Here is a 23,280-nt window from a genome sequence, read left to right as displayed (position 1 = left end):
GGAGGTCTATAGTTATGAGTTCTCCTATTGTCGGAATCATTTCCGCTACGTTTTTTTATAAATTTGCCTAAGTATTCTCTACCGATCATGAACGCTCGGACTGTCGTAACTCTCTCCCGAGTAATTACCATAATTTACTAGACATATTCTCCCGAATCACGCTAGCTGGCATTAAGTACGACTCACTCGGATTGCACCCAAGGTTTCGTTATTCCTAATCCCACCTTTAAACCCTCCATATTGATTCCTCATATATGTTAGGAGTGATGTTTTTCAACAACTACCTAAATATGCACTCTCTCCCGTGTAATACATACTAAATAGGCACAGTCGATTGTGAGCTCTTCAACCAACCACAATATAAACGTAATTGAACAAATAGAGAAAAAACTATAACAAATCTATATTAACGTAACAGGAAAATCATCCTCCAATAGGTTCCATCAAAACCCTAGATAACAAGTTAGCTATTCATGATAGTATGCATAACTACAATACTATAATTCATAACCAATAATGAAAATAAGAAGAAGGAAGTGAAAAACTTGTAGAGTAATTCTCCGCCTTGCTCTTAGTGTGTTCTTGCATCCTTGGGTCGAATCTCCGGTCTCCACAATGGCTCCGTATTTTTCCTAGGTCTAAAGTATGTCCAAACTCGATCTCCCCTCTCGGTCTGTCTAAAGTGGCATTTTTAGGTCTATTCATATGTGTAGGAAAAGACCTAAACGTGTAAGCCAAGTCCTAGTCAAACCAGGAGCCGAATAAGGTCTTCAAAACTCGGAATGGACCTGGCCTTAGGCTAGCCTCGCCAGGCTAAAGCCTGGTTGAGCTGGCTTTTGCCTGGCCTCTCCTTTTCACTGTTCTCGTGCACATTTTCAATGTTTAAGTATCTCTTTTGCTCTACTTTCATCTCCAATTCACCTACACATAAAATAGGCTCCATTACGCGCAAATAAAGTGTAATTTGTCATTAATGCATGTAAAATGCAAGGCACATAATGTACGAAACTATGGAATTATAGCCACACATCACTTACCTCTATCCCGAGAGGATAAAGAGACTGTTTCCGATAGACCCTCGACTCAAAAAGACGAAAAGGGAGACAAGATAGAATCATATGAAAGCCCTCCGGTAACAACATAAGTCATTGATCAATCTGCTTATTTTTCTAATTATTTTACCAATTTATACCTCGATCCAATAGTATTCATATCCTACAGAAAAACAATCTGTTCATTCAGCACAATACTCACACATGCATCGTATTAATTAATAAGCGGTGTTTTTATTGTAAATAATTATAAAATCAATGATACAAATATGCTACGTTAAGTTGCGGACGGACTTAAATGCTTAAAGTTGTTTAAACGTTAAAAACTGGATACATTTTAAATAGGGGTGCTCAAAGTGGATTAGCCCGTTTGACCAAGCTGCAAAAATTAGTTTATTTTGAGAAGTGTTTTTTTTTCAAAAGTGCTTTTTTCAAAAGTACTTTTGGTGAGAAACAGTTTGTGTTTGACTAATTAGTTTGAAAAGCACTTTTGAGCAGCAATTAGTGTTTGACCAAGCTTTAAAAAATTGCTTCTAAATGCTTCTAAAAAAATGCTTTTGGAGAGAAGCTAATTTTTTCTGCTTTTCCAAAACTCTTTCTACTTCTCCTCAAAAACACTTTTTTACTTTCAAAAGCTTGGCCAAATATGCTTTTGGCAAAAAAGAAGCTCGGTCAGGTTAATGCCATTTTTGCCGCTTTATAGCTGGTATAGGCCCAACCCTAGTAAGTAGCCCATGCTAGCACAACATCCATGTTAGGGCGAAAATGACATCGTTCACATTTGGCGGGAATTGATCTTTTACACATTTTGCTGCAATTGCCTCTTTTTAGTCTGCTCATTCACTGACAGCCTTCCAAACACCCCAAGGAAAATTGGTCGCGAATCAGGTCAAATTTCTTCACTTTTCTTTGTTTTCGAATTTCGAAAGTCACAAAAAACTGATGAATTTCATTGGAAAAAATAAAAATTGAAGATTTCTAGAGTTGGATTTGCGAACCATTGTAAACCCTCAACTTTAAATTAAATTGAAGAAGTAGCTTGTAAGCATCTCTTTGGTCGAAAATGTACCTAAGGCCTGTGTTATTTTGTGCTTATTTTTCTTCGAAGAAGTAATTTTGCATACAACTTGACTGACTATATGCATGCCCATTGTGCGTAGAGCATTTCTCGTTTTTTTTACGGAAGTATTTACTATGAAATGCTTGGTTTTATACTACTTTACCCCTCACCTGAGCCTTTCTTTGCCTCAAATAATAGCTGCTTACTTCATGATCTTTCTATTTACTCTTTATTTTATGCTATTTTAATTTTTTTGAGTTTCTTGACAGTGAAATTCTGCATACTACTTTATTAGTGGTTTCACTCAGACTTATATAGTTGGTCTAGCTTTTTATTCCATAATGTTTTAACATCTAATTTATTTATTTTATAAAGATGTGGATGGTTTCTTTCTCTGTGCTATGAAGAACTTTATGACTTGAATGTTCTCATTTCCTTCATTAACAAGATAACTTGTAAAAACTCGGTAGTTTTGCTTGGGGATTATTTAATATGTAATTGGAAAATTAAACTTCAAAAATTACAGTACTTTCCATTTTTGTCTAGCATAAGAATTATAAAATTTGTCGCCTAATATCTACTCTCAGGCTCCTGTTTTCCACATTCTCTTAGAGTAGTTTGGCTCAAATTTGAAGATGTTGTGGGTTGACAAGTACCTCCCCAAAACCCAAGACAAAGTTATTGTCCACGAGGATGTTGCTCAAAATCTTCAAAAGCTGGTAAAACTTCTTTTATTTATAGTATACACCTTTGTGAATTCTCGAATTATTCACTGTTTGTGACCCTTTTCTTTATGCTTACTATTAGGTGTCAGGGGGAGATTGTCCTCATCTTCTCTTTTATGGCCCTTCCGGGTCAGGGAAGAAAACTCTGATTATGGCACTTCTGAGGCAGATTTTTGGTCCAAGTGCCGATAAGGTAACTCCGTCTCTTTTCAATTGATTTCTTTTTATGTGTTTTCTTCGCTAAAATTTGAAATTTGCTGCTTAATTTATCTCTAAAGTATTATGGTTTCCATTGGTTGAAAAACTAATGCAGGTTAAGGTTGAGAACAAGATTTGGAAAGTTGATGTAAGCTTTTCCTTGAATTTCTTTTTGCAAGGTGCAAGTATGTTAACATGAATTCTTTGTATAGCTGTATTATTCTTAGTTCTGTACATATATCTAAATATTTAGATCAATAGGTTCTTATTTTTTTCGGGCAAGGAGCTGTCCAAGGTCAACAATATAAGGAAAAACATTAAGAAGAAATCTTGGTACTTGAAGTGTCTAGAGAATATTTCAATGCCTTTTTATTTAAAAGTAAGACATGGAAAAAATAACTGAAGAATCCAACAATTGACAAAGTTACTTAATAATTACTACTCAATCTGGTGCCTTAACGAATAGTCAGGAAGTTTGTCTCATGCATTACAAACACTACCGTAATCAGAGCATAACCATAATACAAACTAAAGTAGAAAAATGAAATCCATCGTCCTCCCAATCCAACTTGGGAAATATCTTGCAAACTTCCAACCCTAGTTGAAATCTGGTCTTCGGGGTGTTTGCTGTTGAGGGAAATAAAGTTGGAAGATCTATTCCATCCAATAATTGTTCTTCATATTGCATAAACATGGAATATTTAGATGACACAATGAATAGACCATTGAGTTAGCGTTCCGGTCTATTTCTTTATTTAGTGGCTGCTTCTTTTTCAATCCTGCTTAGAAATGCTTTTCTTGAGCCAGAGGTTTATCGAAAACAACATCTTTACCTCCACATGGTCCCAATTCACAAACCTGGCTCTGATACCAGTTGTTACAATGCCAATTTTAGCACAATTGACACTGCACGGCAGTAGCCAAACTCTCAGCCACTCAACCTTTCTTTTTCGAACACAGTTTGACACTTAGGATTATTTCAAACTTGTAAAATGTAGCAACACAGTTGTACGAGTAAAACCCAACCTTTATTCAATTCTCGCAGAAATGTACAAAGGAATTCCGTTGGAAGGTTCACATATGCTACTTGCCTTAGCCAACGAAATACAACATATAAAAGGGGGCTGCCAATAGCAGATTAGAAAGAGACAGTTACACTGGGGGCAGTTATAAAATGTGCCTTGCACATGACCAGCCTAAAAACGAGAATAACTACTTAGTTATATTTTGAATTCAAACTTTCCCACGAAATTGAATCCCTCTTCCGCATTTTGGCCAACTACAACATGTGCATTGCACATGGCTAAACTTCCACGGCACATGCACATCACACTTCTTCAGTCACATGACTTGCACACTTGTTCTACAGCTTTTGCCCACACTTTGCCTTCCTGCCTTGCCTTGGCTTTGGACCATGCCTCGCCCATAAGCACATGACAATGTCTTGTCACAACCTTTGTCGTCCCACTGATCCGTACGCATGCCTTAGCCAAGTGCCATGTGCCTTCGTTTGCCATAGCCTTCGTCCATAATCAAGGTTGCCCTGCCAACACCCAAGACACCTTGCTTAGCTAACTTGCCTAAGTCCATGCACTAACTTAGACACAGTTCCAGCTCCGCACATTTGCTTGCCAACACCCGCACAAACCTATGCCAAGGGGCAATGTACAAGCCCTTGACATAGATTCTGCCTAACATCCGTCATGTCTCTATATTAGGGGCTAACAAAACCACCCCCACTAGTTAAACTCGACGCCCTCGTCGAGGCTGATTTCAAGTAGTCCTCAATTTGTTGTTCATATTGCCACAATGAAGCACCATTTTCCCAAGTCGCATCTGCCTTGGGCTTTCCCTTCCATTGAATCAAAAATTCTGTCCGCCTATTCTTCTTATGCATCCCAAGAACCCGGTGGTCAAGAATCTTCTCAATTTCTTCCTCAAGCTGAGTGCGCACCTTAGGAGCTCTCTTTATTTTGTGCCTATCCGGATCTTCAGGATCTTCAACATAAGGCCTTAGATAACTCACATGGAAAGTCAGATGAATCTTTGTTCTTTCAAATAGCTTCAGTCAGTAAGCAACTTCATCAACCTTTTGAGCAACTTCAAAGGGACCATCATACCTTGAAACCAAAGCTCTATATCTAACCCGGCTATCAATCTTTTCCAAATCTGCGGAGTAAGTTTTAACAGCATTTTGTCACCTACTTTGAACTCTAATGGACGCATGTTCTGATCAACATACTTCTTCATACGTTTCTGTGCCACTTTCAAGCTATCTGTTGCTTTTTCCATCATAGCTTGTCTATCCCAACCATAGCGGTATGCAGTTGGACATTTACCCCCAATTTTCTGTTGTGCAATCTTCGTTGATAGTTTAGGCTGCTTCCCCAAAACAATCTCGAATGGACTCTTCTCTGTTGCTGAAGACTTGTGCAAATTATAAGAGAATTGTGCACAGTCTAATAAATCTGTCCAGTTTCGTTGACTAGCAGTCACAAAATGCCTCGACTGTTCTTCTAGCAAATGATTGATTCTTTCGGTTTGGCCATCAGTTTGGGGATGATTTGCCGTCGAAAACTTCAAGTTTGTACCCATAAGATATAACAAATAAGTCCAGAACCGGCCTGTAAACTGTGCATTCCTGTCACTAATCACATCTTATAGCATTCCGAAATACATAACCACGTTCTTGAAGAATAACTCAGCAGCAACCTTTGAGGGACATTCAGTTGGTGCAGCAATAAAAACAGCATACTTTGAAAACCTGTCAACCATAACCATGATTGAAGACAACTCATTAACCTTATGGAATCCGCTGAAAAAATCCACAGAAATAGATTGCCATGTTTCTTCTGGAATAGGCAGAGGTTGCAGCAAACCCGCCTCTTTCTTCCGCTCAGTTTTGTCAAGCTGACACACAAGGTAACTCTTCATGTAAGCTTCCACAGCATGCTCCATCTTGGGCCAAAAGTAGTATCGCGACAACAGAACTATCATCCTTTTAATTCCTGGATGACCAGCCCATAGAGTATCATGTGTCTCTTTCAACAGCTTCTTCAGTCACATGACTTGCACACTTGTTTTACAGCTTTTGCCCAAGCTTTGCCTTCCTGCCTTGCCTTGTCTTTGGACCATGCCTCACCCATAAGCTCATGATAATGTCTTGTCACAACCTTTGCGATAGGCAAGTCCCAACTTGGCTCAACCTTCACCCAATTTCTTTCACTTTCGAGATTTAGCACTTAAAATAATTTCAAGGGAACATAAAATAAGTAAATGCACAAGCAGAATTACGGGAACCTTTACCAACCTTTTATAATAAATAAATTACAAAGGAAAAATCTCGAGTCTGGCAAGGTGCTGCCATCTTTGGCAGACACCAACTCACAAAATTGCCGACTCTTGCACAAACTGCCCTATAAAAGCCCCTGCCTAAGGCATTTCATGCTACTCACTCTTTTGGCAAGGAAATGGCACATAATTTGCCATGCTCAAGCCTGGACATAGACAACCCTATGCCTACATCTTTACTATTTTCTCTCCCTAGGTATTTAGCTCGTTTTTAGGGCTGCTAACACACATATTTATAGTGTAGTTAGCCCATTTCAGTTTTCCTATTTCAGTTGACACCCCCAATTGATAGGCCATGACCACCCATGATAAAAAAACGTGCATGCCATGCTCTAACATGCCTAAAAACGTGCATACACTTAGCCCCGTTATCAGCAACTCTTTGGACAAGGCAGTTGTAACCGCCCAACTGCACAGCATGTGCACAATGCCCCTACTTGATCAAATCTGCCCTTTGCCAATGCCAAGCTGATATTAGAATCAAGTCACCATGACATGATGACATTTCCCTTGCTAAGTCGTTCACCCACAAATTCCTCCAGTGCCAATCCGCTCACCTAAGCCAAGGCAACACCAAGTTGCCAATGCCACTGCCTTGGTACTAAGCTGCCTTGTCTTAGCGCCTAGGTCTTTCCCGCTTTGCCTTGTCAAGCTTCCGCTTAGCCCGCCTTGTTCCTTCAAGACCTTGGCCTTGCTCGCACATAGCCCACTCGTGCTTTAGTGTAGTCCGTCACACCTTAGCCTTCCAATAGTAGTGTAGTCCGTCACACTTGCCCTTGCAACAGTTTGTTGCCATTGACAACGCCCGCATTGTCTTGCATGTTGATTTCCCCCGCACATAGGTCAATGGCAAGGAAATCATGCCAAATCCTTGCCACTACCGCGCCATTTGCCGATCACCATTGATAAGGGTCTAACACTTGGCATGACGGACTATGCGGGGTTAACAAACGCACCTTGAACGGAGGCAAAGCGCATTTCACTTGGACGTGCAAGTTGGAATAACAATGGCAAGGCAAAACCATGTCAAAGCAGGGGCCAAGACATGGCAAGACAAGGCAAGGCAATACGGGACAAGCAATGACAATTGATGCGGGCATATTTGATTAAGTTGAGGGCAGCTTGACATAAGTGGGTAGTTGTGGCAATGAGCGTGTGCTGCTAAGTCAGTGGGTGGCAAGTTATGGCCATGACATTGGTGCGGAGTAGTGTCAAAAGGCAAGGCTAGGCGCACTGCTAGCCTTGGGCAAAATATGCACATGCAATGCACATGCAGCAATTACAAAACGTGTGCAAGGCACATGGGAGGCAGTTGGCGGTTACAACCACATTCAAAACATGGCTGATCATGGGCTAAAAGTGTGGGCACGTTTTTGTATTTGTCTTATCATGTTTGCCCATCAGTTTGGGCTTGTTAACTGATTGTTTAAATCCTGCCAAGTGTAATTGGGTAGCAACACTATAAATATGTGCATAAGTTGTCCCAAAGAGGCAGAAAAATGGAGTTTGTGGCAAGTGTTAGCCAATTTTATCTAAGTGTATTCCTAAGGGTAGGAAATCATTTTCGGGACAGGGAGTGGTTATGAAAAGGTAACCGCCAACTGCTTTGGCATGTGCACTGCATGTGCACTTTGACTTGGTTAGCTGATTCACGCCCAAGGCTGGCATTGCACCCAGCCTTGGCTCATTTTGACATTGCTCCGCACCAATACCTTGCCCGCAATCTTCCGCCCGTGATTTTGCCTCACACGCCCGACGTTACTGCCGCCCGCACATGCCTTGGCCGAGTTTCTGCCTTGCCTATGTCAACCCTTATTTTACCCGGGCCATTGCTTGTATTTTCCTCCACATAGCCTTGTCTTAGCTATTGAAAGCCTTTGCCATCATCTCGCACTGCCACATTTTAGCTTAGCCCATACTTTTTGCTGCCACAACCCGAAGTGCCCGTGCCACTGACTTTGGCGCGCATGCCATGCAGCCCCAACATTGCCCACACTGCCTTGTCAAGCCTTTTCCAAGCATGTCTTACCTGCGCCAAGACCTCGGCTAGACAACATTATTATCTATAGTCGGACCTTGGATGAACATATGTCACACCTGATTAAGGTGTTGTCTCATTTGAGGGAGTACCAACTTTATGTGAAGATGGAAAAGTGTGAGTTTGCTAGACAGGAGATCAAATTTCTTGGTCACTTGGTGAGCCAAAATCAGGTGCGGATGGACTCAAAAAAGGTGCAGGTCATTATGGAATGGCAGGCGCCTAATTCTGTGAAAGAGTTAAGATCTTTCCTCGGGATAGCTAACTATTATCATAAATTCATTGCTGGCTATTCAAAAAAAGCTGCTCCTTTGACTGATTTGTTGAAGAAGAATGTTAGGTGGGCATGGTCTGAAAAATGCAGTGGTGCGTTTGATATGCAGAAAGAAGCTATTGCCTCAGAACCTATCTTGCGGCTTCCTGATTTTGAACTGCCCTTCGAAGTTTGTACTAATGCTTCCGACAAGGCTGTTGGAGGTGTGTTGGTTCAAGAAGGCCACCCAGTGGCATTTGAAAGCAGAAAATTGAATAAAGCGAAGCAAAGGTATTCGGCCCATGAGAAAGAAATGGTTGTTGTTATCCTTTGCTTGCAGATTTGGCGTGTCTATTTGTTGGGAACAAAATTTGTCGTGAGGACGGATAATGTGGCTAATACATTTTTCAAGACAAAAAAAAAGCTAAGTTCGAAGCAGGCTCGTTGGCAAGAATTCTTGGCAGAATATGATTTTATTTGGGAGCACAAGCTTAGAAAACACAACCAGGTTGTTGATGCACTAAGTCGGAAAGAGGTATTTGTTGTTGTTTATTCTATTACTCGACTTGAATCTGATTTTCATGATAAGATCAAGTCGTGTGCGGCTAATGATCCATTGTACATCAAGATAATGAATCATGTGAGGGAAGGGACAGTAAGGCGGTAATGGACCGAGGACGATCTCCTCTATTTTAAAGGGGGGAGAATCGTGGTACCACTTGGTGATGGGTTGCGTCATGAACTGTTGAAAGAGACGCATGATACTTTATGGGCTGGTCATCCAGGAATTGAAAGGATGATGGCGTTGTTGTCCCGATACTACTTTTGGCCCAAGATGGAGCATGATGTGGAAGCGCACATGAAGAGTTGCCTTGTGTGTCAGCTTGACAAAACTGAGTGGAAGAAAGAGGTGGGTTTGCTGCAACCTCTGCCGATTCCAGAAGAAACATGAAAATTTGTTTCTATGGATTTTATCAGCGGGTTCCCTAAAGTTAATGGGTTGTCTTCGATTATGGTTGTGGTTGACAGGTTGTCAAAGTATGTTGTTTTTATTGCTTCCTAACTGAATGTCCCTCAAAGGTTGCTGCTGAGTTATTCTTCAAGAACATGTTTAAGTATTTTGGAATGCTAAAGGATGTGATTAGTGACAGGGATACACAGTTTACAGGCCAGTTCTGGACTATTTGTTCAATCTGATGGGTACAAACTTGAAGTTTTCGATGGCAAATCATCCCCAAGCTGATGGCCAAACCAAAAGAATCAATCATTTGCTGGAATAATACTTTAGGCATTTCGTGACTGTTAGTCAACGAAACTGGATAGATTTATTAGACTGTGCACAATTCTCTTATAATTTGCACTAGTCTTCAGCAACGGAGAAGAGTCCATTCGAGATTGTTTCGGGGAAGCAGCCTAAACTACCAATGAAGATTGTACAACAGAAAACTAGGGGTAAATGTCTAGCTTCCTACCGCTATGGTTGGGATAGACAAGCTATGATGGAAGAAGTAACAGATAGCTTGAAAATGACACAAAAACGTATAAAGAAATATGCTAATCGGAACAGGCGTCCATTGGAGTTCAAAGTAGGTGACAAAGTGATGTAAAAACTTACTCCGCAGATTTGGAAGAAGATTGACAGCCAGGTTAAATATAAAGCTTTTGTTTCAAGGTATGATGGTCCCTTTGAAGTCGTTCAAAAGGTTGGTGAAGTTGCTTACCGACTGAAGCTGCCTGAAAGAATGAAGATTCATCCGACTTTCCATGTGAGTTATCTAAGGCCTTATGTTGAAGATCCTGAAGATCCGTACATGCACAAAACAAAGAGAGCTCCTCCTGAGGTGCGCACTCAGCTTGAGGAAGAAATTGAGAAGATTTTTGACACCGGCTTCTTGGGATGCATAAGAAAAGCAGACGGACAAAATTTCTGATTCAGTAAAAAGGAAAGCCCGAGACAGATATGACTTGGGAAAAGGGTGATTCATTGTGGCAATATGAACAACAAATAGAGGACTACTTGAAATCAACCTCGACGAGAACGTTAAGTTCAACTAGTGGGGGTGGTTTGTTAGCCCCTAATATTGAGACATGACGGATGTCGGGCAGAATCTATGTTAAGGGTTTGTACGTTGCCCCTTGGCATAGGCTTGTGCAGGTGTTGGCAAGCAATGTGCGAAGCTGAAGATGTGTCTAAGTTAGTGCATGGACTTAGACAAGTTATCTAGACAAGGTGCCTTGGGTGATGACAAGGCCGTCTTGATAGTGGGCAACGACTATGGCAGATGAAGGCACATGACACTTGACTAAGGCATGCGTGCGAATCAGTAGGACGGCTAAGTTTGTGACAAGACATGGTCATGAGCTTATGAGCAAGGCATGGTCCAAAGACAAGGCAAGGCAAGAAGGCTAAGTGTGGGCAAAAGCTGTAGAACAAGTGTGCAAGTCATATGACTGAAGAAGTGTGTTGTGCATGTGCTATGAAAGTTTGTCCATGTGCAATGCACATATTGTAGTTTGCCAAAATACTGAAGAGGGATTCAATTTCATGGGAAAGTTTGAATTCAAAATATAACTAAGTAGTTATTGTTGTTTTTAGGCTGGTCATGTGCAAGGCACATTGTATAACTGCCCCAGTGTAACTGCCCCTTTGTAATCTGCCATAGGCAACCCCTTTTATATGTTGTAATTTCGTTGGTTCAAGGGCAAGTAGCATATGTGAGCCTTCCAAACGAGTTTCTTTGTAAATTCTGCGAGAATTGAATAAAGGTTGGGTCTTACACGTAGTACTGTGTGTTGCTACGTTTTGCTAAGTCTGAAATAATCTAAGTCCTAAATTGTGTGCGAAAAAAGTAAGGTTGAGTGGCTGAGAGTTTGGCTACTGCAGTGCAGTGTCAATTGTGCTAAAATTGGCCCTATAACAACGCTACTCTCCCAGACCCCACTTGTGGAGTACACTGGGTATGTTATTGTTTTTTAGTGGCCATACAGATACTTTAGTCTAGCTATACTCATAAAAAAAAAAGATACTTTAGTCTAGCTAAAAGAGGCAAGAGGAAAATGGGATTTAAGAATGACCTTAATCTTTTTTTGTAAGATAAGTAAAGATTATTAAGGCAAGTACCAAGATGGTACTGCAAAATACAAAACTACATTAGTACAGAGGTCACTATATAGCAATTAAGCACACTCATCTTAGTGAATCCAAAAAGTATAAAACATCTCCTTACACCAATGCAACAGATTTTCTAAACAATTATAATTTACAAGTGCTATCTTTTTCTTGTCTTTATCGGAACACCTCCTATTCCTTTCTAACCATATACTCCATAAGATGTATAGAGGAGTTGTTCTCCAAATTTTCTTTCTGTTTCCTCCAATCTTCTGTGCTTTCCAGCTTGACAAACTCTGCACATCTCTAGGCATCACCCAGTGCACTCCAAATAATCATAACACAACAGAGTTTGCCAGGCAAAAACACAGTGAATCAGTATGTGATTTCTTGATACTACTTCCTTCTCACATAGATAGCACCTTCTACACATTATAAATCCTCTCCTCTGGAGCAGATCTTGAGTTACACAGGCATTTCTAGTAGCAACCCAACCAAAACATGCCACTTTTGATGGTGCTATAGTCTTCCATATCATCTTCCAAGGCCATGCCTCCTTCCAATTATTCAAATATTCTTGAAACATATTATAGCAGCTACTTTCTGTAAAAATTCCTTCATTGTTCGTCAGCCACACCAGTGAGTCATTCTTTGAACTCTCCAGTTTGAAGGCTTCTAAAAAAGCTAACAGCTGACTGATTTCATCTATTTCCCTTAATCATTCCTGCTATGTTGTGAGCACCAGCCCTGTTCTCGTCTATCTCTTTCTCTTCTTGCATTTCTAGAGTTTAATATTTTCTGCCCTCGTGTTTGACTTGTAGTTGTCATTCCTACATTGTTCAGAAAGTGGAGGGCGTTGAACAGAAAATAAGTTGTCTTTAATGAGCAACAGCTTTAGTTTTTACATTCTGTGTTTTTGCATTTTTTTTGGTGAAGTTGAAGAAGAAGGAATCGGGAATTTTTGAAGCGTTTTGAGAGCCTTGTCTGAAGAGTGAAAAGTTCTATTTTGATCCTCTTATACTTTTGGTGCACAGCGGCCGACCTACTTATAGATAGTTGGTTAGAGTTTTGGGAGATTTAATGTACAGTGCAGCTGAACTTCTTTTGTGAAGTTATCATGATCTTGATGTACTTTTAATAAATTCTTTTGATTTGTAAAAGAAAAGAAAGAGGGTCAGTAGCTTGGATAGAAAATCCCATTCCTTTGCTGTAGTTTTTGTTGGCAAGAATTCATGATTGATATTGTGTCAGCTTGAATGATGCACATGTAATTGTAGAGATTCCTTTTTAATGTGTTTTTGCTTTAAATATAAAATACATGACTCATTAGACATTGATGCTAGAGAGAAAGGATGTATTCACACAATTTGTATGGATGAAAAAAGTCAAGTATAATTGGTTTTATATTTTTTTTAACAAAACTTAGGGTGCAATCAGTAGAGATCTACTTTTGGTAATAGTGACAACAACCAGTGACTTCCATGGTTAGGGATCAATTGCAACTGATATCCTTCTTTTTTTCTATATTCTTTAATTCTTTTAGAAGTTTTAGTTTTACTTTACCCATGTGTGTGTATTTTTTCTCTTTGTTTTAGTAACATAGTATGTGGATTTCAAGTTTGAAGAATATAAAGGTTAGGCAACATGCGAATGCACAGGTTCCATAAATTTTAACTTCAGGAGAAGTATTGCTAGTTAAATCAAAATAAACAGAAGTGTCAAAATCATGATAATCCTTTTGATTCCTCATAATGCTTTTTCCATTTAAAGAGGCAGAAAATTTAGGCAACCACAAAATAAAATGAAATGTGTTATCAGTTACGAAAGCTACTTTGATCCAGTTGATATCTGGAACTGATTAATTCAAGTATTTATTTATAGAAATTCTTGTAAAAAAAGGTACTTATTCATAAACTTACTTTGATACATTCTTTACATATTAATAACATTTAATTATTTGTTGCATTTGAGAAAACATATTGGACTGTGATGACCTTAAATGGAGTGACATGGATAGTCAGGAACTGTAAATACATATAGCCGACCCAACTTGCTTGGGATTGAGGGTGGTGTTGTTTGAGAAAACAGATCCCTCTTTTTGTGCAAGTATGCCTCTAACCTATTTGTCAACACTAAGAAATTTGATATTCAAGAGCAGATGGAAATGGATCTTTGAGGTAAGAGACATTTGGCTAGAGAGGAAAACATTAGTTAGAAAAGGAAATAACGAGGAGCATTACTTCTTGCATTGGCTGGGATTCATCCATACCCGTTTTCTGGGAATTGAAAACAAGCATGGTGATTCGCCGATGTTAATTTGATTTATGCTTTTCTTCTCAGGCTGGTACGAGGACAATTGATGTGGAGCTCACAACATTATCAAGCACCCACCATATGGAATTGAGTCCAAGTAATGCTGGATTTCAGGATAGATACGTTGTTCAAGAGATAATCAAAGAAATTGCCAAGAATAGACCAATTGACACTAAAGGAAAGAAGGGGTTTAAAGGTGATTCAACAACTTTATCTTTTGATTCTAATCCAGGGAGAAATTGTAGAAGTTCTGAGTTCTCACCTTTTGTGTTTTATTTTCATCTGTGTTCTCGTGGTTTTATTTTGCAAACTCCTAATACTTTTCATTTGTATTTACATAATATTGGCATGTGATTAGCCTAAATGGAGTAACACGGTCAGCTAGCATTCATATAGCTTACCCAACTTGTTTGGGATTGAGGCGTGTTGTTTTTTGTTCACGTGGTTTTATATGGAGTAGGGTCCTAAGACCTTACCATGTCAAGGATGCAATGAAAAAGGCTGACAGCACTACTGTCTGCTGCATTTTGAGACTAAATAGAGGCCAACCCAGGAAAGGAAAGAGTAATGGGAAAAGGTTTAAGATATGTAATGATTTTCTTATTTGCCCAAGTAAGGAATTAATTGATAGAAGAGTGTCTTGATCACTAGTAAAGCCAATTCTTCTGAAACCCAAGTTTATCATTGTGAAGATAAACTAAATGGATATAATCTCTTTACTGAACTTGGGTTTTTTTAGGCAGCACTCAAAGCCTTCTACTTTGGACCTCTTGAAGGGATGATGATAAAGCTACACCTTGGACTTTGGTTGTACTTGGTGATATAGTGTCTTCAACTTCAGTTTGTTTTAAGTGGACAAGAGAGGGTTGCTCAAGTAGTAAGCACCATTCACCTCCAGCCCAAAGGTTGCGGGTTTGAGTCACCAAGGGAGCAAATTTGGGAGTTCTTGGGGAGGGATTAATTTTTTTTTATTTCCTTAAAAAAAGTTAGTTTGTTTTAAGAGTATGTTGAAAGATGTCATACTCTACCTCAGCCTATGATTTAACCTTTACCTTTGTTTCTTATGTCAAGTGGCACTTAGATGTTGAGGTGTAGTTTTGCTAAATATTTGTCTGTTTGCCTCCGTCTGAGCAGATTGCCTCTTTCTTGAATGTGCTGTTACCATGGATCCCATTTATATTGTCAGACTCGGTGTTTTTTGTCACTTGATGAACTGAATCTCAATTTCTTGATTGGAAGAAAGAACCAAAATAGTTCCTAATAATAGCTATACGTTTATTTTGGTCCTTAATATGCAACTGTGGACAATAGCCATTCAAATTTTTCTAGGTTTCGTCATAACCCTAATTGTTTATTTCGAATTACATAAATTGATAGTTCAAACCACACTCAAACATAGGGCATTTCCCATTTTTATAGGAACTTCTATACCAGAACAATGGTATCTTCAATTATAGCCCCTCTCTGGGATGTAAAATATATTTCCTCTCACCATCCCCATAGTGTATGAGGCAAATGTATGCATTTCGATTAGGATCGTATTCTGTGGTTATGATTCTACCATATATGTCTTTTTCATTCCGTTGAAAATCAATTTTACGATATAGACGCTTATGACCTCCCACTCTATGCCTTGTGGTAATGATTCCTCTGGCGTTACGACCTTTACCACAACAATGTTGTCCATATTTTGTGGATTGGATTTCTCTTATCTGAGCTTGTCCCCCTATCTCCGTCTTCCTCGCCTTGCATGCACGTATCTTCTGTGGGAGCTGTAAAAGTTTTAATAGTTTCAAGTATGACTTTGCTCATGTTTTCGTTTACTATGCTAGTTTCTAATAAATTATGCTTGGTTGTACATAGCCAGCTTCAGAAACATGTTATTTAGTTTAATGCAATAATGAAGGGACCATTTTGGTCACTAGCTGTTTTACTCTCTCCACCTTTTAGGCCAATATTTCGTTTCTCTGCCTCTTTTTTAAAAAAAAATTGTGTACAAATTTCTTCTGAAGAATTATTTCCCCTGAATTCTAGCAATGGACATTTAAAGTTGACTATTATCAAATTATTGAGAGGAGATGCACACAAATAGCATCTGCTGCAATCTGCAGTGCAATCATCTACAAAGTGGCGAACCATTATAATATCTCATTACTATTATGTTAAATATTATTAAGTACCCTGACAAAATTTCAGTTAACTTACAAAAAACATATATATGTTGATGCTTAATGTGGGCCAAAGTAGTTCTCGTATAGCAAATTTGAACTGTAACTGAAATACATGTCATTTTTTTAATAAGGGAACTACATGTCATCTGTTATAAGTTGCTTGTCAGAAGGGGAAAAAAAATATTCATGTGAGATAGCATGACAAAGCTGAAACAGGGCAAGAAGACTGATAATCCAAGGTGATTTTCTCTAGAAATTAGTTTAGGTAAGAAATAATAGTTGGGGAATTAAAAAAGATACTGAAATGTTTTATCAACTGTGAGATATTATTTTCTCGAGTTTGAGTTGTTTACCAGCACCATTATATAGATAAGCCATATTACTTGTAATTTGTGGATTACTTATATAAGCTACCTAGCTGATAATATTTCATTTTGGTAAATGTTAGTATTAGTGCTAAATGAAGTTGACAAGCTCTCAAGAGAAGCACAACATTCACTTCGAAGAACAATGGAGAAGTACAGTGCGTCGTGCCGCCTAATTCTATGCTCCAACAGTTCTTCAAAGGTTACAGAAGCAGTCCGCTCATGATGCCTTAATGTGAGAATAAATGCGCCAATGGAGGAAGAGGTCAGTGAAATTCAGTTGTCCCACAATTGATATGACTACTATGTCTTCTTCTCTTTTCCCTTTTTTTTCCTGCGTTCTTACTACAAAGTGAGGAGCGGAAGTGTGTTCTTTATAACAATTGCCTGCATCTTCTAGGCTCAGGCTTGCTTTAGACTAGTGTGTTTGTCTGGTCTTTCCTCCAGGACCCATATAATGGTGGAGAGTTTTTCAGTAATGACATACATTGACTCACAAAAATGGGTTCCAAGTGAAGTGGCCTGCTGCACTTGTTTAGACGAGGTGGACTATAAATGCTCATATTCAATTGTGTTGGTTAATTTTGTGACACAGAAAGTGCTCTTTTTGAGGAAAGGCTGTTTGTTCATCGTTGAAATAGTTTGAGCAGTCTTTACTCTTATATACCAATTTGTGCCTTAGATAATAGATGTAAGCTCATTAAGGAGAACATTACCTATAGTAGTAGGATATAAGTGTAGCATACTTTTGAAACTTATCGTCACATGAGTTTATTTAATTTTTTCTACATTTTGAACTCTTTCGTTATATTTGGATAAAGTTTAAGAAAAATTGATCATTTTCTTGATCCTATTTCAGTTTTTGTTTAATCATGGATAGGCATGATTCAGTGATATTCCACTAACATGTTGTATCCAGGAAAAGACGTGTCTAAGATTAATATTTGACTTTAGAAATCACCTCAACTGAAGGGCTATACAACATGTGGTTTTGAGGACCCTGTAACTCTAGTTGACCTAATGCGTAATTTACGTTGGTGTGTGTCCGTCAGGAAGTTCTCTGAGTCTTGTAAATCATTTAAACTTTCTAAATCGGAGTACATATACAGCCTGGTTAGTCATGTAGCAAATGTTGTTGACATGTTCTTTGATTATTTGGTGCATTCCTGAAATTCTCTTACAATATCTCTTGTTTGGCAGATTGTTAATGTTTTGGATTTTATTGCCAAAAAGGAAGGACTTCAACTTCCACAAGGATTTGCTACTCGCATTGCGGAAAAGTCAAATAGGAATCTGAGGAGGGCAGTCTTGACCTTTGAGACTTGTCGTGTTCAACAGTTGAGCTCGTAACACCTTGGCTGGACTGATTTGTCTTAGCTTCTTGCTAGCTTGAGCTGCTAAATCCAAGCTTTTCACATATTATTTGAACTATTTGCACCAGAGTTTCCTTATGCATGTGTTGACCCCTTGTACTATTTGCCTAAGGTATCCCTTCACAAACAACCAAGTTATACCTCCAATGGACTGGGAGCAATATCTTTCAGAAATTGCATCAGACATAATGAAAGAGCAGAGCCCTAAAAGGTACAGCTGCAGTCCATCTAAATAGGGCATTTAATGTTCAGCAAGTGATTTCAGAAGCTTATGCTTTATGATGACAAAGATGCCTTGTTTTCTTTTTCAGCTCTGAAGTATTATGTCAATGTGCTCTGGATAACTGTGTTTTAATTGTCTAACTTTGGAACTAGAGGTTGACACTAGAGATACAAGGCAACTGAAGGTTTAACTTTGAGAAAAGGGAAACTGTATAGTGGAGGAGTCTAGGCTTTTGAGTGCAAAGAGAAGAGTATGTTATTGCTGAGAAACTAGACCTTAGGCTTAACTCAAACTCAAAAGGTAGCTCATGGGGTGAACGATTGCTTAAGACCATATAAGGAGACAACAATCAATTCTCTCAATGAACATGGGACACTTAAAACCCCCGGTACACTAGGGCTGAACGTCTAGAGCATGGACAACATAACTTGTCTCCTTTTTGTACTAATGACAGCACCTCAAAACTGTAATACATTTGCCTCTTTATCTAAACTGCAATGCATTTGTTTCAGGTTGTTTGAGGTTAGGGGAAAGTTATATGAGCTACTAACAAATTGTATTCCACCTGAAATTATTTTGAAGGTAAGGTCTTTCCCAAGGTGCTTCACCTTCCTCTCTTATAAGGTGTTAGAAATCCTTTGTTTTTTTTATTGATTCTGCCTTTGACTGCAGAGGCTGCTTTTCGAACTATTGAAGAAATTGGATTCAGAGTTGAAGCATGAGGTGTCCCACTGGGCTGCTTATTACGTAAGTTGTTGAGCTACATAATGTAGCACGTTGGATATTTAAGGGAATCAAAGGAACTTATAGATGTCTTGACTACCCCAACCATTGCCTTACGGGTTTGGATTGGATGACCAAATTCATTCGTGTAGTACTAGAATCAACCTTTAGTAAGTTATTCTCAAACTTGTAAGTTGGATTCAGGTCCACGTGTGAACTTAGAGGGTGTTTGGATTGGCTTTTAAAAAATAGTTTATAAGTTAAAAGCCAAAAGTCATAAATTAGTAACACCCAAGTTTTTGCTTTTGACTTATTTTTGTACTTTTCAGGCCTAAAAGTAAGTGCTTTTAAGCACTTTTTATCATTGCCAAACACCACAAAAACTAAAGATGTGCTTAAAATTCAATAAGCACTTAAAATAAGCCAATCCAAACACCCTCTTAGAATTGGTTAAACATGCTGGAAGGTAAGGGTGTTTGTGGTTTGATTTGAGTTGGTTTTTATCTAAAAGAAGACCAACATCACTACTATGATATGCAGAAGAAAATTACTTAATATCCAGGTAAGCGCAAATATTGAAGCAATACGTAACTAGAAAGGATTAATTGTTTCTTTAAGCGATAGTAGCTACAGAGTCAGCTGTGTTTCCTTCTGTTGTTGTGTGTGTGTGGGATTGCTCTTCTGCTTTATAGATTCTTCTGGAATTTTTCCTGTGCGTGGATGAATTATGCAGATTAATAAAAAGAAAATTAAAACATTCCATAATTTAGAAAATTTCTCACTGTCTTTCAGGAGCATAGGATGCGCCTGGGACAGAAGGCTATATTTCATCTTGAAGGTATTGTATAACCTTTCAATCAAAAGTACTTTGAGCATAATGTGAAAATGGCTTGGACTGGCTGTGTTGAAGTGGAAACTTGTTACCTATAGAAAAAACAGAAAATCTAAAGCACTTTCCATTCAGAGCAGTGTAAACTTGTCACCTCTAGATAAGGAAAACTTTCCTTCACTTTCTGTTTTGCTTGCCAAATAGGAAAAAGGGACATTATGAGAGGCTTTTGCTTCCATCCTATTCTCTTCTATTGAACCATCCCAATATGCCAGCATTTCTCTCTAGTTTTCATCTTGAATTGAACTATATTGGAAGTTTAAAATTGCTGAATCTTTTTCAAGTATTATGATGTAGATAGTCTATTAGAATTCCTCAGTCTATTAAATCTCTCTAGTTTTCATCTCGAATCAAACTATATAGGATAAATGAGGTCCTCATATACATGAATGCCAGGTGTTTTAGGTGTATCTCATAGGTCACAGCTGAATGTTACGCACTAGAAATCAATTTTAAGAAAAAAGGTTGATATGATGTGGAAAAATTAATTAATTAGATATGGCTAGATATAGCTGCCTGGGGCTTTCTATTTGTAAGAAAGCAGCATGATGTTTGAGTTAAGCACGTCACAGTTTCGAACCTTGCCATAGTCAAAGCCTGGGTATTAAGTGGAGTGGGGTAGAGGGGGTGCCCATTATCCACAGAGTATCAAACTGTGTGCCACAGACCCTGAGGGATTTAGCAGTTACAAAAAATATATTAGATGAATAAATAAATAATAGGGCTAGATATAGCTTAACGTCGGACCTCTGAAATAGAATATACATTGACCTGAGAAAAGGATACATGAAGGACTCGTAGAAATGAAATAAACCCGAGTTAAATTGAGAGAATAAGCACTTCTATGAGATGCACACTTACTTTCAGGTTTCTTTATGAGATGCAAGCTTCCTGATAAGCTAATGTCAGGGACATCTAATCACTACTCAGAATGTAACATAAATTACCTGAGCTGCCTTTAATTTTCACTGTACATGGATTTCCCGTGTACCAACCTGTTCTTTTGTTGTAGAAAAGACGTCAAAAAGTTTAGTACTTGATTGGCTCACCCATTATATTGTTAGAAGTAACATTTCAGCATTCTGACGTTCCGGCCGATTACCACCTTGCTGCCCGAGTGCTTTATCTCTTCTCCTCAAATATTATATTCTCAAGATTTTTGTTTATTGTTTGCTCAGAAATGCCTTATTAATACAACAAGACATGGATACCTGGGATTTGTCAATAACAGACAATACTAGAAGCTATGGTAGTAGGAAGGAATTTTTTGGCTGTCTGCTTGTTGGATTGACTCGACAACATTGTCCATATAGTTGAATACATAATTCCATCAACTGTGTGTCTAATATACTTAAATCCCTGTCCAGCATCATAGCGAGCATATCGACAAAGGGTTAGGATATAGACATAATTCATTATTATTGGGCAAAGATCACTTTAGCCCGCGATCGAAACTATTTACATCTGATAGCCGCAAAAGTGTATAAAATAATTTTTTGTATATAACATGCAAAAATGTGTATGTATTTTTAGAAAAATAATTTTAATAACTCAAAAAGAAATATTCAAATTGATGTTTAGATTCATTCTTTTAATATTATGTTAATGGTGGGTATTTATTATACTAATAAATTTGAATGTATTTTTAAATATAATAATGATTTTGTAACTGAAAATTAAAATTATTCTTGAATAGCCTTAATGGCTAACGTTTTCTTTCAAAGCCTTAAATGGCCTTTAATTGTTTAACGTTTTTGGCCTTTACAATGGTAACAATCTGATGTCAATTTTTTTGGACTATATATATGTATATCGTGTTCATTATAAAAAAGTGTGTGAAAGAGTGAAAAAAGAAAATACTTTTCTTCTCAATTTCTTTTTATTATGTTGGGTTGTCTTTGATTAATCTTTGTTGTTTCTGCTCTTAGTTATACTAGAAGAGCTTATTGAACTAGGGGATACGCCTAATTTTATTCATTACGATGTAGGCGAAATATCCTTAAGGACAGTGTCCTTGACGCGCCTCAAGCTAAAACTTTATTTTCCATAATCATCCAATTATATATATAGGCTATTATTTTGAGAGCGTCATTTTTCCTTCATTATTTATAAGTGACTATGAGTGCATGATAGTGTGTGAAGAGTGTTGATGGACAACTTGAGTAGAATGATTGAAGCTAAGGAGTAATACTTCAATTGTTATGGGGTGCCTGTTTCGTAGGAAATAAGTTTTTGAACAGTAGGAAATAAGAACATTAGCTTTTTTTGTTTTCCTAATTAGTCTTCCTACTTTTAGTTTGATATTGGTAACTTGGAGCTGAGAAACTTAGATTTAACGCAAATTGACTACTGATGAGGGAAGGGGCTCAATATGAATTGGAAATATATTTACTTTACACCATTAAACAACCCAATTAAGAGCCATCAAAATCAATTAGATTCTATCATCTTCCCACCCATGGTGACGGGATGATCCCACCCCAGGTGATACTGCAAAATACTATCAATAAACGATGGTAGTGCTTTCATTACAATCGGGAAAATAATCAATGGAAGCAAGAGGATTGCTTAACTCTATTCATCAGCATTTATCTTCAGGTCTATGACTGTATACTCTCTGTTGTTTGGCGGAGACAAACATACCTAATTCGATAAGCGTCATTGATGTTTATAGTTATGCTACATTGCATACATACTGTGGGTAACCACGAATTCTTGGTGCGAGTTAAATAGCTTTTTCAATGTTAGGATTGAGAGTGTTATGTATAGATGTTCTTTCAGTGAACCTTGAGCTGTAGTTTGACATCTGAAATATAGATCAAGACATATTACGAGCTCATTTTGGTACCTTCATCTTTGATTTGTTTTGCAGCATTTGTGACCAAATTCATGAGCATCTACAAGAGTTTTCTCATTTCAACATTTGGCTAGAATAGGTGTGAAGTACTATGGAACTATTCGGCAGGAGGAAGAACTTTTTTTGTTCCATTGTACCAATCTCCTTTGTGTTTTAATTTTCTTGGAGCGTGTAGTCGTGATTAGGTATTATTGTACCTGAATCATATGCCAATTTGATCAAGTATCTTATTTCTCTTTACCTTGATATTCTATCAGAAGAGGGCTTCACAGCTTCTACCTTTGAAGTTGGAAGTGTAAGGCAAAAGGGTGTCCATCATGTCTTGGTCGGGTACAACAGAAAATGGTCGTGCTAGCATATATAGTGAAGGTTGGCCTGAAGCTTGTTCGGCCTTGGTCCTTCCATATTTTGCTCCTCAAGTAGTGTCAAATACTTCTACCTCCTTATGCATCCCAGGGAAAAGAAGAAGAAAACTCTTTTAAGCCATTTTTATATGCTCAATTATTCATTGCGTCTGCATTCCTTTTGCTTAATTTCATTAATCTTTTTCCTCCCTATTCCACCTTCCTTTTTAAATACA

The 23,280-nt window shown here is 38.2% G+C and overlaps 1 pseudogene; it reads left to right on the top strand.

Annotated features, from left to right (window-relative positions):
- The first annotated feature begins 1,781 nt into the window (after window positions 1-1,781).
- LOC107790165 (replication factor C subunit 3-like) lies at window positions 1,782-22,986 on the top strand (annotated as a pseudogene).
- Window positions 22,987-23,280: the final 294 nt, after the last annotated feature.

Source organism: Nicotiana tabacum, chromosome 5 (assembly GCF_000715075.1).
Source record: "Nicotiana tabacum cultivar K326 chromosome 5, ASM71507v2, whole genome shotgun sequence".
NCBI lineage: Eukaryota > Viridiplantae > Streptophyta > Magnoliopsida > Solanales > Solanaceae > Nicotiana > Nicotiana tabacum.
This window is presented reverse-complemented; position numbering and strand designations above follow the sequence as displayed.